Source organism: Atractosteus spatula, chromosome 15 (assembly GCF_055471065.1).
Source record: "Atractosteus spatula isolate fAtrSpa1 chromosome 15, fAtrSpa1.hap1, whole genome shotgun sequence".
NCBI classification, from domain to species: Eukaryota; Metazoa; Chordata; class Actinopteri; order Semionotiformes; family Lepisosteidae; genus Atractosteus; species Atractosteus spatula.
The window spans coordinates 2,837,267-2,853,438 of NC_142720.1; the positions used below are offsets into that span (position 1 = coordinate 2,837,267).

Consider the following 16,172-nt stretch of genomic DNA (forward strand, 5'->3'; position numbering starts at 1 on the left):
ACTCACAACTGGCAACCCACTGAAGCTCAGCAGGTGAGCCTGGTCAGTACCTGGATGGGGGACCTCCTGGGAAAAACTAAGGTTGCTGCTGGAAGAGGTGTTAGTGGGGCCAGCAAGGGGTGCTCACCCTGTGGTCTATGTAGGTCCCAATGCCCCAGTATAGTGATGGGAACACTATACTGTAAAAAAGGTGTTGTCCTTCGGATGAGATGTAAAACCGAGGTCCTGACTCTCTGTGGTCATTAAAAATCCCAGGGCGTTTCTCGAAAAGAGTAGGGGTGTAACCCTGCCGTCCTGGCCAAATTTCCCATTGGCCCTTACCAATCATGGCCTCCTAATAATCCCCATCTATGAATTGGCTACATTACTCTGCTCTCCTCCCCACTGATAGCTGATGTGTGGTGAGCGTTCTGGCGCTCTATGGCTGCCGTCGCATCATCCAGGTGGATGCTGCACATTGGTGGTGGTGGAGAGGAGTCCCCATTACCTGTAAAGCGCTTTGAGTGGAGTGTCCAGAAAAGCGCTATATAAGTGTAAGCAATTATTATTATTATAATAAGCAGCCTAATTAGTTGATTGATAAATAGATTGGCTGCCTATTTGGAAGGCAGCCAGTCTAATAGAGAGGCATCCCAACCTCGTCTGCACGGGGTTGGAGAGAGGCTGAGAGCTCTTGAGAATGTTCCAGTCACCCCTGGGAATGGCAGGATGTGAGTCAGTCCCAGCCAGGGCGTAAGAGAAAGGTGTTATTAAACATGCATTATGACAAAGGAAAAGTACTGGGAGTCTTGTATTTACATGCTCTTAATTTCTGTTTTGGTTTAACGTGCCTGAAGAATATATACACCTTTTTAATTTAGGAGTAACTAGTTTATATCACAGTAGGGACAACCCAGACAGTACGAATGATATGTGTGTCACGGACCAGTTTTCTTGCAGGAAAAACAGAATCACTAGAGTGACACAGAGAGCTGGTGATCTGTATGTTCTTTCTTCTTCTATCATCTTTCACTGACTAAATTTGTAAAATTTCTCTTAGTCTCTACCTTATGTTTGTGTTGTATAAAATGTAAATAAAATAAATTAAACTGTAAAAGTACCATGAGGAAAATCTTAAACATAATTCAACCTAAATAATTCTTTGGGGAAGAGCTAGTTAACTTCATACAGTTACTGTAACTGAGGCTTTTTTATCTTATTTTGATTGGAATGCAAGGAAAAGTATTAAACATTATCATTACAATACTGTAACAATGAACTTGTCTTGCACAGGGAACAGTAGTTCCATGCTGCTGCTACATAGGTTAAAGAGGTTAAAGTTCATTCTGGAGCTTTCCATATCTCGTGGCTAGAATTTATCACAATCCTGGCAGAATACTAAGGCAAAACTGTGGCGCAGTGGTTAGCAGTGCCCTGGTTTTGCCTTTTGGGGTGCTATCTACATGGACTTTGTATGTTCTCCCTGTGTTCACTTGGGTTTCGTCCTGGTAAGTTAATTGGCTTCTGGGAAAATTGGTCAAAGTGTGAATGTGTGTGTCTGTGGGTCTGGCATCCCATCCAGATGTGCCCTGCCTTGCATACTGTTTTAGGCTCTGGCTTCCACATGATCTGATTTGGAAGAAGCACTTATAAAATGAATGGATTAATAGCAAAATACTGTTCATAGGTTTCTAGTTTTGTCCAATCAAATTAAACAAGGAATTATTGTTTGCTCTTGAGTACCGTGTAAATGTTAACTGTGTAAGGGATTTATTGTACTTATATAGTAAAATACTATATAAAATATTTTCTTTAATCCAAATGTCTTTAATTCATAGTGTTTTAAAGAAAATACATGTGGATGGCTTTAACGTCACTTTTTAGAAGCAACAGAAACAACCTTTCCAAGCTTTCTTTATGTGCAGCCTTCCTTCAGGGCTGTGGATACAGACTGTAGGTGCCATGTAATTTAAAACCACAGAAGACTTATTTTAAGACTAGACAGGGTGTGGATGAATGAATAAGCATAACTGTTTATCCTGTGACAAAATAAAATGCATTTTCTTTCTTCATAACCAAAAACCACAACTCAAGAAAAACATCTACAGGGACACCATGTTTTTAAGTGTTCCAGTTTTACATCATGCTATATAAAACTAGAACTATATCCATTTCTTTAAATGCCTAGGTAAGATCTTTCAAAGATTATATTTACTTATACCCATAAAGTATAACATGCAAGTTATAGAAGTTTGGTTCTAAAATTTGGGGCAAAATGATGGAAAAATAGTAAGCGCCTTTTTTAAATGACTTGCGATGTGTTTTTCTTGTTTTAATTTGATTTAGTGTCAAGTTTCATAATTCCCAAAACGTAAACCCAACAGACTTTAATACTACTATCCATACACAAAAAATGCAAAATGAGCTTCGTGAGTGGTGAAAAACCCAACAGTTGTTTGTGTTGATTGTAGATTTTACCGATATGCTCTTGCACTGAATAAGTCCTCTTAGTCATCAGGTTTTACTTTTTAAACATATGTTTTCAATTTTCATAACATGAGAAAAATATTATGCATCAAGTTTATTACTGCAGAAAAGTGCACACTGTGCATTTAAAATGTTGTCATGATATACAGTATATGCTTGTGTCTGTGATTGTGATTAATGTCTACAGCCACTGACCCCCACTGTGTGACCTTACTTGTCTTGGCTGCACTTGGTTTGTTCTATCAGAGCAGGGGCTGCACTAAATTCCACTTTTTATTCAAGTCTAATCTAATGAATTAACAATGACACTTGGTAAATTCAGTACATTAGAATATCTATCTGCTGCTTTAGTGCAATGAGGCAAAAAGAAGGCTTTTTCATTCTGCCATAGAATCCATTCTGTAATATAACCAGTTATCCTAAAAGCAAGGTGTTTAAAAAGATCTGTAGAGAAAAGTCCGCAGCAAATATGTCCCATTGTGAAGCATCACCCATGTGTTTGAAAAAACACATTAGTCAGCAGTAGGATCATTTGAAACTCCCAACTAAAATTCCATGTGCTTGTGGGATGGATTCTGGTGTATAACCATATCCACAGACATAAAGTAAACAAGATGTTTCTATATCTCACACGTGAAAAGAGTCCGGTAAAATTCCATTTTCACGTTTTTTTTTTAAATCATGTGAGGTTTGCTCATACATACTGTACTGTAGTTCTTTTCCTCTTGGAGGTATGATCAGTGTTCTTGTGCTCCTTCCTGTCTGAATAAGGTTCATCTTGTGTTCACTGTTCTCCTCAGTTCCAGGAGGACAGTCATGTGGTGAAGAATGACTATCAAAAGTATTTTGCTCCATTATATGGTTCACACCTGACTGTGCTGTCTTAAGTATCCCACATTTTGGATATTTGAAGGTCTTTATAAGACAAAATTACAAGACAATTGTCATGATTTTTTTAGTCAGTTCAATTGAAATAGCCAAATGCCATTATTTAAACAAATGACTTGCACAGAGCAGGAAAAGTTGACAATTGGAGAAAGTGAAGTGCTCTCTGGTGTCCAGTGGAAATATTCTCATACTTGCCAAAGATTTAGACAAAAGATTACACATTCAGCAAAAATTCTTCATTACTGTACAGATGTGCCACATTGAATAGTGCTGTCACTAGCATTGAAAACCCAAATTGTTCCCAAGAACACTTGCAGGAGTTTTGGTTTGCCATCTCTTGGCCATCATTGTTGTGCCTGAAAAAGAAAAAAAACCAATATATTCTTACAGAAATACTAACGTTCATGACTTTAGTAAAGCCTGATACGTGAAAAATAGAAATTGTACTGAAAACCAACAGAAACAAAAAGGAAACACCATAGTTTATACTTTGTTAATTGTACTTATGGTGCCTTTTATAACTGCCTTGCAAAAGAAACATACAATCGGACTATGTTTTGGATTAGATTCTAGTACATCTAGAGTAGGAGAAAATTGAAAAAAAAGGCTCTGAACTGACAAGGAAATGTGCACTCCTGTGCCTTTAATGTTCCTCTGTCGCTTCCACCTGAGTATTGCAGCAGTTGTATTATGATATCTCAAATTTGGAAGAAAAAATATAAGTCATGTATTGAAAAATGTCAAATTATAGCATTAGAGTAAGCCTGTGTAATGAAAGCTCTCTCATGTTCAGCACAGACAGTGGAAAGAAGGACTTTAAGCCCCACTGGAATCAATAGCTCTGGAATGTTTGTGGGGAACACGGGCTGTTATCCCAGCAAATTAATTTGACCAAGCTGGGGGGAAGATTACTTTGAAACCAAGATCACAAGTTAGTCTTGTGATCAGTACTCAGGTTCAGTAACTGAAGATAATTGGCAACTACTTAAATCAGTATTAATGTCCAGTGTACTAACAGCATGTCTACATGTTATATAGAATTGCATGTCTTTTTCATTTAAGATGAAAGGAATACATTTGAAGCTGTAGTGAACTTTACTAAGAAAAGGAAGCTAATAAGGGAGGGGTTAAATGACTTCTGTCCCCAGTGAAGTCTGCAGCCCTGGTATTGGAATGAGCAGGGAGAGCAGAGGACCAGGGCTGCAGGTCTCAGTCAGTGGGATCATGGTTAAAGCCAACACTGGGGCAGGAAAACTTAAATTTTGCTTCCACCTCTGTTGACCTCTGTTGTGTTTGTCATGACATTCAACACAGAGGTGCAGGTAGTCTTGTGACCTGCTCAGTTTTCTCCCATTAGGACACTATGGGTGTCCTAATGAAATTTCCCAAATAGTGTAATGTCCTGACATTGAGACACTGACATTGAGAAGGGGGACTATTTATCCTTTAATTTCCCCATGCCCCATAACGCCCCCTCCCCCCCCAAAAAAAACAACTCTACAGACTTGTTTTCTAGTGTTAGCAGCCAGTAGAACCGAGAGATAAAGGGAACAATGCCAAGTACCGCGAAACTGGCGAGTGCGGAGAGTGCATGTGGGCGATATGGGTGATCTCCACTAGGGGGAACTCACATGCTTACAAAGACACATGCTTACAAACTCAGGCACGTAGCACCCACCACTCGGGCAGAAGCAGAGATCTGAGCAGGACTGCGCGGGCAGCGGGCTGAAGGTAAAGCGACTTTTCTGTTGATGTAATTTGCTAGAATATCTGATAACATTATCATGTCTGTTTATAATCACATATTTTAAAGTCGTGTAAAAACCTGATAAATTAATTCTGTACGGGAGGAGCTACATGTTAATCAAGTTAAAAAGAATTGAATAATAACTTATTATTTATTGTATTTTTCAGAATTTAAATATTACTGTGCTGTCTTGTGAATCAGTGCATCAGAGCAAAAAGCATTTGTTATACTGAGTTGTAGCTTCTTAATTTAGCGCGAAATAATGGAGTAGACTGCAGATTCCTACCCTCTGCCTTTGCCTCTGCCTCTGCTCCCTGCCTTTGTTCTAATAGTCAGAATTGTGTACACAGATTCTAACACTTTGACATTTTGTATTTAGTCGTCTCCTACTGTACGCGATCATTTGTTTGAAGTAAAAGTGACCCATTTCCCGCTTGTAGACAAATTGAGTGTTTCCTGTCTCGCTCTCATCAGCACACCACGCTGCTCGGGACCACGTGCGCGGTGGTTATTTCTTCTGCGCTTGTGTTCAGCTGAGGCACTCTGTATAGATGGGAGAGGAACGAACTGCTTTCCAGCATTACATTTTCTCGATCGCTTACTTTTCCCCGGATAAAAAACAATATCCACCAAACTTGAACCCTTACAGAAGTAAGAAAACTAGCATCTGCAGGTTAAAAGCTGTTTGGACACTTACAAGGGAGTCAAAGGTTATTAAACTAGTTGAGGAAAAAGTATCAATATTTTGTTACTTTTTTAATGGTGACGGAACTAAACAGTTTAAAAAATGCAATTAATAATAGTGCAATTAAGCATGAGTTTAAGAGGTTGGATAAAAAGAAATGAACAATAATAAACTTTATTTCATATACGTAGCTTCACAAAGCCTTTTCCTGTAAGACAAAAAACGACGATAACAGAGTGCAATAAAAATAAAGTATTATAAAAAGTAAAAGTATTTTGAGTGCAGCAGAAGATGCAAGGGGCAGACACAGACATCAATTAAGTAAAAGCCTTTCTGAGGAAGAAGGTTTGGAGTCTGTCTCCTTGGGGACAGAATTCCAGAGCTCTGGGGTGCAGCAGGAGAAGCCCCTGTCACCCATAGACTGTAGATGAGCTTGGGACAGTAGAGCAGAGTCAGATGAACAAAGGTTGTGAGGTGGGGAGTAGGATGATAGTAGCTCAGACAGGTACTGAGGTCCCAAGCCATTTAGAGCCTTATAGGTGAGCATGAGGATTTTGAAGTCAACACAAAACCTGACAGGAATAATGTGATCACTTGCACAAAACCTAGTCAGGATTCTGGCTGCCAAATTCTGGATATATTGAAGTTTACTCAGATACCTAGCGAGGCGTTGCAGTAATCAATCTTAGAGAAGACAAATAAGGAGATACACAAGATAAGGGAATCTGAGGAGCAGTACTGAGGAAAGAAAATGTGAACAGTGACCTGGAGAGATCGCTCCATATCGCAGCATGATTCTCCCTGCTCTGCTGCCCTTTATTGTTTTGAATGTTTTCTGCCTCATTTGTGTCACTGTACTCAGGATAAATTGGGCAGCTAACTGTGAAGCAAAAGGAACAAGTTAAGGTTTATTCCATGCAGAGAAGAGAAGAAAGGAAACACAATGTTTTGGCTGTGGAGCCTTCTTTGGTGTGAGAAAGAGTGGAAAGTCAGCAGCTGATGTAGCATAGGAGAACAGAAGCCGGGAGTGTAGAGGAGGCGGGAGCAGGGGGAAGGCAGAGTGGGCACTCAGGTGGTTGCAAAGTCGAGAGAGGTGAAGAGAGATGTGAAGTCGAAACCTGCAAATTAATAGGATTAGAAGGAAACGAGTCTGTCATTGAGAGAAGGGGGAAGGAGTGATCCTAGTTTCAGGATAATTTTGTTTTTGGATGTCTTCCTGCAATATGGTTAAAAAACCCTTCTTTGAGAACACAAACGGAGAGATCAGTGTGATCATGGCCATCAGTGGTGAAATGAGAAACTATGGTCTTGGAGAAATCTTTGATCCTCACAGCCCTACCATGTTCTCTGAAGCGGTCTCCCAGTCTCTTTCCTGTGTCCCCAATGTAGATAGCTGGGCATTTTCTGCAAGAGATGCAGTAAATGAGGTTGCTGGAGGTACAAGATGTCCTCTGACTGTTCCGGAATTGCCCTGAGGGGCCTTGAATGAGTGTGGTGTTAGATATATATTTACAGGTGATGCAGCAAGCTCTGTTGCAGGGGAAAGTGCCTGGTGTGGGTGATTGCTGACAACAGTCAAGGGAGCTGTGAACAAGAAGGTTACGCAGATTAGGTGGTCGACAATATGAGATGATGGGGCAGTCAGAAAAGAGGGTACCGAGGGGGGGATCGTCCTGTAAAATGGAAAGGTTATCATTAATGGTCCTGGGACTAGAAAGTGTGTTAAGGTGGTAGGGAAGCATCAAAAGAATGCTATTACGAGGCCAGGAGTTCCTGATTGAGTTGATGATCTGAGGGCTGTTTTTGGCTCGGGTGATGGCCCTGTCGATAACATGGGTGGGGTATCCTCTGTTGATGAAAAAAGAGACATTTTGAGTGCTTGGTTCTGGAAATCCATGTTGTCCCTGCAAAGTTGACGGAGCCGAAGGAACTGTGAAAAAGGGAGATAGTATTTAGCGTGTTTGGGGTGAAATGAGCTGTACAGGAGATATCTGTGTGAATCTGTGGGTTTGTAATAGACTGAAGTAGAGAGTCGGAGGTTAATGGATAGGTTTATGTCTAGAAACGGAAGAGTAGTGGATGATATGTTAACTGTATATTTGAGGGATGGGTGGAAGTTGGTGAAGTGATGCAGGAAGTGCTCTAACTGGTCATTAGAGCGTGTGGCGGCACCAACGCAGTCAGCGATGTTTCACTTGTAGAGGTCAGGGACAAAGCCAGTGTAGGAAGCGAAGAAGAATTCTTCTACCCAGCAGACAAAAATATTGGCATAGCAGGGTCCCATCCTGGTGCCTATGGCAACTCTACTAACCTGCTGGTAAAAAAGGTTATTGAATGAGAAAGCATTCAGTGTGAGGACCAATTCCACAAGACGTACAAGAGTGTGGGTGGGTGGATCAAGCACTGTGTGTTTATCCAGCGTGTGCTTGAGGGCTGTAAGACCATCATTGTGGGGGATGAAGGTGTATAAAGATGTGATGTCCATATTAAAATTAACTGTGAAGCAGTTGCATTACTGACGCTTCTCCTTCAGCAAATCTGCAGAAAAGATTTGATGTCAGTGTACATTCAATTGAATAGAAAGAACATCAGCAATATTCTTTATTTCCAGATATTACTGACACTATGGCAATTGGAGCTTTTGTTCGAACTTGAGAAAATTGCCAGCAGTTTGCTTTGCCATGAGATTACAAGGTTTTTTTATGTTAACTAGTGTACTGTGACCTGAAGGTCTGTTTCTTTCACTGTGCACCTTTAGATCTTTGACAGAGATCCTGACACAATGGAATTTTGCCTTAGAATTTCTGCTTTATGGTAATATAAGTAGTATATTCGTAAGTTTTTTTTCTTACCACTTTTACTCTCTGTGTGATCTTCATAAATTTTGAACATCATAAGGTCTGAACAAATGTGAGTCCTTTTAGTCCATTTAGCTTGTTTGGTTGCTAGTAGATTATAGATTCAAGGACCTCATCCAGAAAGGTCTTGTATCAAGTGCCACTGTAGTCTTGTGTTTGTCTAGAGAGACTATTCCTTTAACTTGTCTGTAAGTGATATAAGGACATAAAGGATATGAACACAAGAAGGCCGTTTGGCACAACTAACTTGTTCGGTAGTTGGTAGCTGATTGCTCGTAGTATCTCATCCAAACCTTTTTTGTAAAGAAAGCAGGGATTTGGTTTCAACAGCTACTCCATACTCCCACAACCCCACAATCCTGTTCTTGATTTTTAATGCATTCCCCTGTAGTTTCCATTTGTCTACTAGTACGTTTCACAGTATATTCTGAAGTCCATGTTGTAGATTATTTTAGTATTCAAAATCCTCACTGAGCCTCCTCACAGTCTACTGTGTCCAAGACTAAAAAGTTTTTTTCTTCAGGTTATGTAGAATATTCTGTTAACCTCTGAAATGTATCTGTTTATGCTTCTCTGGACTGATTCCAAAACCACAACCTTGCACTTGGTTTTACCAGTGCATTGTCCAATTTTAACAACACATCCTGTGAATTAAATTGGATACTTTTAACTACATAATATTTCCTATCAGTTTGTTTGCCTTTTAAATTACTCCCCATACTATCTAGGAAATGTAAATGTCAAAATTATCAACTGTTTCATATGTAGTCTCTTCAAGCTCAGCATTCCCTTTGTTTGAATTTGTAGTTTGTGCTTTAGCTACCTGCAAGTAATACTCTGCACTTCCAGATCTGGTATTTTTTTAGGCTCAAAATGTATTTAAATGTTTTCAGTCATCATTTTTATAATGTGCGCTAGTCCTCCTCATTGTTTGAAAAGCCAACTAGTTTGCTAAGTATACCAGATTCTGGCTCACAGATAAAAATGAGAGCAGTGGTCCTATAACAGATGGCTGTACTACCTCACTGATTGCATTACCCTAATCTGAGCATTCACAACTGTTCCCCTTAATGTTTTCAACCCAGTAATATTAGCCAGTAGGCACATATTTCCCTGAAGGCCTTAGGATGAATATTTGACAATTCATCCTTTATAAGGAAATTGATCAAATGCCTCCTAAAAATGTAATCTTTTCAAAAGCTATGTGTGTGTAGAGTACTGTTGTTGCTTGTTCAAAGATCGACAAGACCTACTTTTCCTAAATTCATATTGTCAATTTGCCTGGATCTTGTTTCCATATTTTTTATTCTCTTCTTAAATTCTGGTATGTCCGTAAACCTATATATACAGTAATAGACCTCATATTTATTGGTCAGTAACGGATACTAGATTCAGTTTCGTCACCCATTTTATGGAAGGGTAGGGTGCTACACGAGCAGTTCTCCAGTCCCTGGGTTCTACCCCTGCCAGGAGTAACAGTTAAAAAAGTTGCATCTGTTAATACTGTTGAACAACTTTGTCCTTATTTATTTTTTCCATGTATAGGTTATATATATTCTTATTTTTACAGGAGTTTTTTATAATTTCCCAGAATGTATTCTGGTGTTTTCTGGCCTTTTTGGATTTGTACCACACTGTCTACAGAGTCCAAATCAGCACCTGGATTAAGCAGTTGTTTGAAATTTACAGATAGGCACACTTGCTTGTTATGACAAGTAGAAGCACAGGTAGTTGTTTATGTAATTCTTGTTTTTTTCTAACAGCAGGTATTTCATCAGATGTCACTGAACTTTGCCCCAGAGATGACAAAGTGCCTCAGCTCACTCATGCGCCCACCATGCTTGTCCCTAGCTATTCTTCTGTAGCCTAGACACAGATACTACAGAAACATGTTTTGATGTATCTACTTCAGGCATGTCCGGTATGTGCTGTCTTCCCAGAGTATGGTGCAGGATAAAATAGCTCATGAGTGTGATTTAGTGCACTGACACTGTGCCACCATAAAGCACCCTCAGTGGGGTAAGATTGCCAGTCATAGTTACATATTTAATAAGCAACAAGGCCTTTTTTAGACTTACCTTTAAATTTTAATACCACCTTGCTTCCAGTGTATGTTTTACATACTGCAAAATATTAGTAATCATTCTGTGTACTTTGTATGTGTGTGAATTACCCAGCAATACCCTTTTTGACTTTGCGAGGTAATGTAGCACCTGTGAAACAAAAGTGTGTTGGTATGCCATTCCCAGCTGTCACTCATTTGGATAGAATAAGTGACAAAGCACTGGAAAGGGGGGTGCAGACAAGACACGTCTGAAACTGGTCTGTCGGCTTCAAGAACTGTGGCCATTTCTTACTCAGCATGCAAAGAAACCTTATTCCTTGCTCACTGTACTGGGAAAAACTAGTTGCGCAGTGTGCATAACATCCTTTCAGCAAACTTCAGGGATAGCTATTCTTGGCTCCATGGATGATTGCTTCTTCATTGCAAAGTGTACTGTGATAGTTTGGTAATAAAATCCCGGAAGGTCATGACTCTTGGGAAGAAGATTGAGAAAGGGGGACAGTGTGTTGCAATCACTGCGACAAAGGTGGCAGCTCAGAGCTACAAAGAACAGCACCAGTGATGCCCAGTCGGGCTCAGGTTCTGATTGCTGCTCCAGGTGTATCATCTGCTTAAACACAGCTGATGGGAGTTGACCTGCAGTAAATCAGCAGAGTCTCCGTTTGGGGAGCCTGCTCTGCAGTAGAAGAGAAATTAGAAAATATCTTAGTGTTCTCTTCTGTGTCTTACTGCATTTAAATGGAATTTCACTCTTTTCTTTGAATTACAGAAAATGTATTTTAAAGATACAATAATGTACCCACACTTTGGGTATCAGTGTGAGGCTTCACATTTTTAAACTGTTAAATTTGCATGCAAGAGGAAATGTCAGAAACTATTCTCTCAGAAAACATCATAATACCATTTCTTGAAATATACTGTACTTTCACCAAACCAAGTTTTGGTTACACTACTCGACTTTGGTGATGACATTTTTATAACTTGAAATGTTAAAATATGGTGTTTTTCTTAATATAGTAACTTTGTGTGGTCCTACAAGTAATATAATTTCTCTTTATGAAAAGGAGGCATATGCATGTGATTTGTGGAGAGCCGTCTGGCAGATGGCCTGCTCGCTAGCAAAGACTAGTTATGACCTTTCTCATGCCGTAACGTGTCCTGGGGATGATTCAGTCAGCTCCAGCACAGGCCCACCAAGTATGCTCATTCACCCATGTGATTAGCAGTGCTCTTGTAATTGAGTTGTCAGTAATAAAGTTTTAGTTTATCAGATTAGCATTAATTTGCACAATTATGCCACTGTCCCCAGGCTGCAATGAGAATCTGACACTGTCAAAGTTCAGGATACTCTACTTTAGGCCATTGAAGGATTTTACAGCGGCCCCAAGATTGAACAGTCCAGAACCTTCCTGTAGTAACTGAGGTGACTGGTTCAGATACTGTAATGGTCTTGTAGAAGTAATTCCGTGGCTTCTAACTGCATCAGTCCCCAGTGATCACTGTGCAGAGAAAAGGTTTGAGAGCCCTCTAGGCTAATTCATACTCTAGTATATTAAAACTTAGTATAGACTTAAAACGTCTTCATGAAAATTAAACATACAATAGCAATAACATGTTTGGATTATTTAACAAAATTAATTTGTGAATCCTTAGATTCAGCAACTGGTGGCATGTACTTGCTCAGAAATCACTTTTTCTGTAACTGTTGATCATGACATTTGAGGGTTTCCCTGCTTGAACATCTTGCTTTAGATTTTCCCATAACATTTAAGTGTGGCTTAGGTCTGGAATTTGACGTGGCCAGACTATGAAATTTTTCCTTCTTTATCCATTCTGGCATAGATCTGCTTGTGTGTTTAGGATCATTGTCTTGCTGCCTGACCCGCTTTTGGTTCAAATTACTCCAGAAATTGCTGATACAATACCAAATTCATGGTCCCTTCAATGGTGGGAAGCTGTCCAGGTCCTGAGGCACAAAACAGACCCAAAACTTAAATTCCCAGCAGCATACTGATGGTCTGGATGGATTTCTGTTGAAAGTGTTTCTTGGAACTGAATTTGGATGTGTTGCTTGTTTCTCACAAAAATCCATTTTATGCATCTTCTGTAAATGTGGTGGAAAGAGAAAGGTAATCCCCTAGTATGTGATTAGAACTAGCAAATGTTTAAAATTTGTTTTAGCTGTTTGACATTTTTAAAATTTTCTGAATACTCACATCTCTGTACTGCTCCATTAGCTACCTGCTCCAGTCTGAGACTCCTCCACACTACCTCAGACTGGAAAATATGTAATGCATAGGGTCATAAAAATATAAAACTGTATGGGAGTAAAATATAGATCGGTGCAGGCTTAATGCCTTGCATTTCATGGTACAAAATTGCCTTATGTCAGAACAGTAATCTTAATAGATATTTATGTCAGGTGACAGGATCTTAACAAACTCCAGCTGTCTTGTGGAATTTAAACATTTGGGATTAGGCTGTGTGAATCCCAACTGTGCACAGCACCACAATGAAGTGCTCTACCCAGGAGTTACTGAAACTTAATGAAGTTCACATGGGACATTAGAGGGCTCCAAATGTGAAAATGTAAGCTATTATAGAGATTTTCCTGTGGTTTCAAATACCAGATCCTGGACCTAGAATAAACAGACTAACTGGAGTGACCATTGTAGCCTGGAGTGTCCAGTATAACATTACAAGGCTTCTTCAATGCTTTCAAACGTTATCTACTGGGGAACCAATGACTGACCAAGTCAAGCTTGAAAGAAAATAGACTGAAGTACATCTACATTAATCTATGTATAAAATCACCTTACTTTGCATTTACAGTATAATACAGTTATAAGATAGCATTAACTTCAGATTAAATATGTATAGATCAGTAAATTCTGACTCCCACTTTCACTAGATCTGATTAGTTTGCATATTGGCATTTATTATTCTAATTTCTCGCATAGTGCTTGTTTTCTGAATTGTGAAGGAAGTTTTTTTTCTAGTTTAATCCAACACAATTATACACAGGCATATTCCTGAATTCTGACATAATCACACCATACCAGGTGTCTGAACATATTTTTCTTTCTTCTGGATGACTCGTGTTTTTTCTTGTAGGTGAAATACAGGTAGATGCAGCCGTTACAGTAGATCTGTATTAATTTGTTCCCTTGGTCAGTTTATTCAAACATTTGCTTAGACACAGAAGACTGCTATCTGCCTCGCATTGCATCCATTAACCACCCAGCGCTACTACCAGTCATGTGCTTTTTATCTGTAACACAGCATCTTTCAAAACGGTATTAACAAGAACCCTCCAGTGAAAGGTGAAGGATTAGATAACTGAGTTTTTCATTTCAGCAGCTGACATCAGGATTTAGGAGGAATCCTACATTGCATGTTTTTTTTCTGAGAAAAGCACAGTGTTGTGTAATAAAACTGAAAACAGATGTCTGGACTCTGTTAGTGTACGTGTGGACCTGAAGGAGTACAAGTCAAGGGTTTGTTTACAAAATGAGACAACTGCACACTTAAAGCCCCTGGCTATTGAACATTCTGGACACGGTTGATCCTTGAAAGGAATGAAAGCCCCTTTGAAAGTACATTTATTAACTTAGTACATCACACAATTCTGGACATAGCATATAACAGTTGAAACCTGGAATACATTTTTCACGTAACAGCCAGGACCTTAAAATCTGAGCTATGTTGACTTAACTTTTTATATACTCATGATAACTGCCTAATCTGTATACTGTATTGTTTTTAGAGATAATGATAATGCAGCAGCTTTTGGTCTTCTTGCATATTGACATAAATGTTGGTCTGAAGGACTAACAAGATTTACAGTACGGCAGCTCTTTGGTGCTTCAGGAACACCTTGAAATAATGATCCCTGGGAATTATTCTCCCAAAGCCAAGAATTTAGTGCATCTCCACTTCATATCAAGCCTACTAGTGGAAGATTTTCAGCTGCTGTAATTACATGTGTTTCTCCAGTACCTGGTTATGAATGGATTATCTAGACATAGTGGCCAATTAATTTGTACACATTAACACACCTGGATGGTAGGGCCAAGTTTTTTACCTTTGTGGTGGGTGTTGCCTGCATTGATTGATAAAACCCACTAGAGTGAGAGAGCAGATTGGCCATGATACTGAAAGTGGTAGAATAAGCAAACCTTTACAGGATGTCCATCAAACCTGTTTGTTGGGACACTGTCCTGGGCATTGGCACACATGATTGGGTGTAGTAAGTAGAATTGCTTGTTTTGGAGGAGTATAAGTCTGCATGTTTTTTTCTCTTGACTGTGGATAATAATAATAATAATTGCTTACACTTATATAGCGCTTTTCTGGACACTCCACTCCAAGTGCTTTACAGGTAATGGGGACTCCCCTCCACCACCACCAATGTGCAGCATCCACCTGGATGATGCGACTGCAGCCATAGTGCGCCAGAACGTTCACCACACATCAGCTATCAGTAGGGAGGAGAGCAGAGTAATGTAGCCAATTCATAGATGGGGATTATTAGGAGGCCATGATTGGTAAGGGTCAATGGGAAATTTGGCCAGGACGGCAGGGTTACACCCCTACTCTTTTCGAGAAACGCCCTGGGATTTTTAATGACCACAGAGAGTCAGGACCTCGGTTTTACGTCTCATCCAAAGGACGGCACCTGTTTTACAGTATAGTGTCCCTGTCACTATACTGGGGCATTAGGACCCACATGGACCGCAGGGTGAGCGCCCCCAGCTGGCCCCACTAAAACCTCTTCCAGCAGCAACCTTAGTTTTTCCCAGTAGGTCTCCCCCATCCAGGTACTGACCAGGCTCACACCTGCTTAGCTTCAGTGGGTTGCCAGTTGTGAGTTGCAGGGTGATATGGCTGCTGGATGTAGCCTTCTGGGTGGCTTTGCCAGATAAAGTGCGAGTCCCAGTACAGTAACCACTCCCAGCAGCTCCTTGTCCCCAGTGGTGGCAATGTATCCTCCTGTGCAGAAGCAGCCCCTGCTCTGTGCCTGTGGGCCTGCACTGGGGTCAGTGTGGTCAGTGCAAGGCTACGTGTCACCAGCACAATGGTGACGGACAGCTTTCCAAAGGGTACTTTCAGACTCAGGGGTTAAAGAAGAAAACTAATTGACTCCAAACCTTAAAGACTAGAAATGAATACTGTGGGAATGGCTTGTTCTCGAATTTATAGAAATCAATTTATTGGAATTAATTTAATCTTTGAGGTAAGAATTTCAATGAGAATCATAAACTTAAGTTTGAGAATTTTGTTTACTTTAAGTCAGTTTGTCTGACATTGTAAGAACACTTAAGACATTAGAAGAAATAAATGTAAATATCTTTAATTCAAGTCAGATTGTTTTTGTTTTGGTTTTAAAATCTCGTGTGAAGTCTTCATATAGCATAGTCACCCATGCTATAATGTTTGCCATTTCAGAAGGTACAAGTCCAT

The 16,172-nt window shown here is 39.8% G+C and overlaps 1 protein-coding gene and 1 pseudogene across 4 annotated transcripts in view; one reads left to right on the forward strand and one right to left on the reverse strand.

The window, feature by feature from the left end:
* Positions 1-16,172, forward strand: part of LOC148819809 (equilibrative nucleoside transporter 1-like) — a 45,642-nt gene that overhangs the window by 9,415 nt on the left and 20,055 nt on the right. Inside the window, exon 1 of one of the 4 annotated variants that reach the window (XM_088933655.1) lies at positions 5,011-5,085. The exons of 2 other annotated variants lie outside the window; for them this stretch is intronic. The gene's annotated coding sequence lies outside the window, so the exon portion shown is untranslated. Of the gene's footprint in view, positions 1-5,010; positions 5,086-16,172 lie in introns of those variants that run through there. One more of the 4 variants, XM_088933660.1, reaches the window with a different exon arrangement.
* On the reverse strand, positions 6,888-8,271 carry LOC148819810 (uncharacterized; annotated as a pseudogene).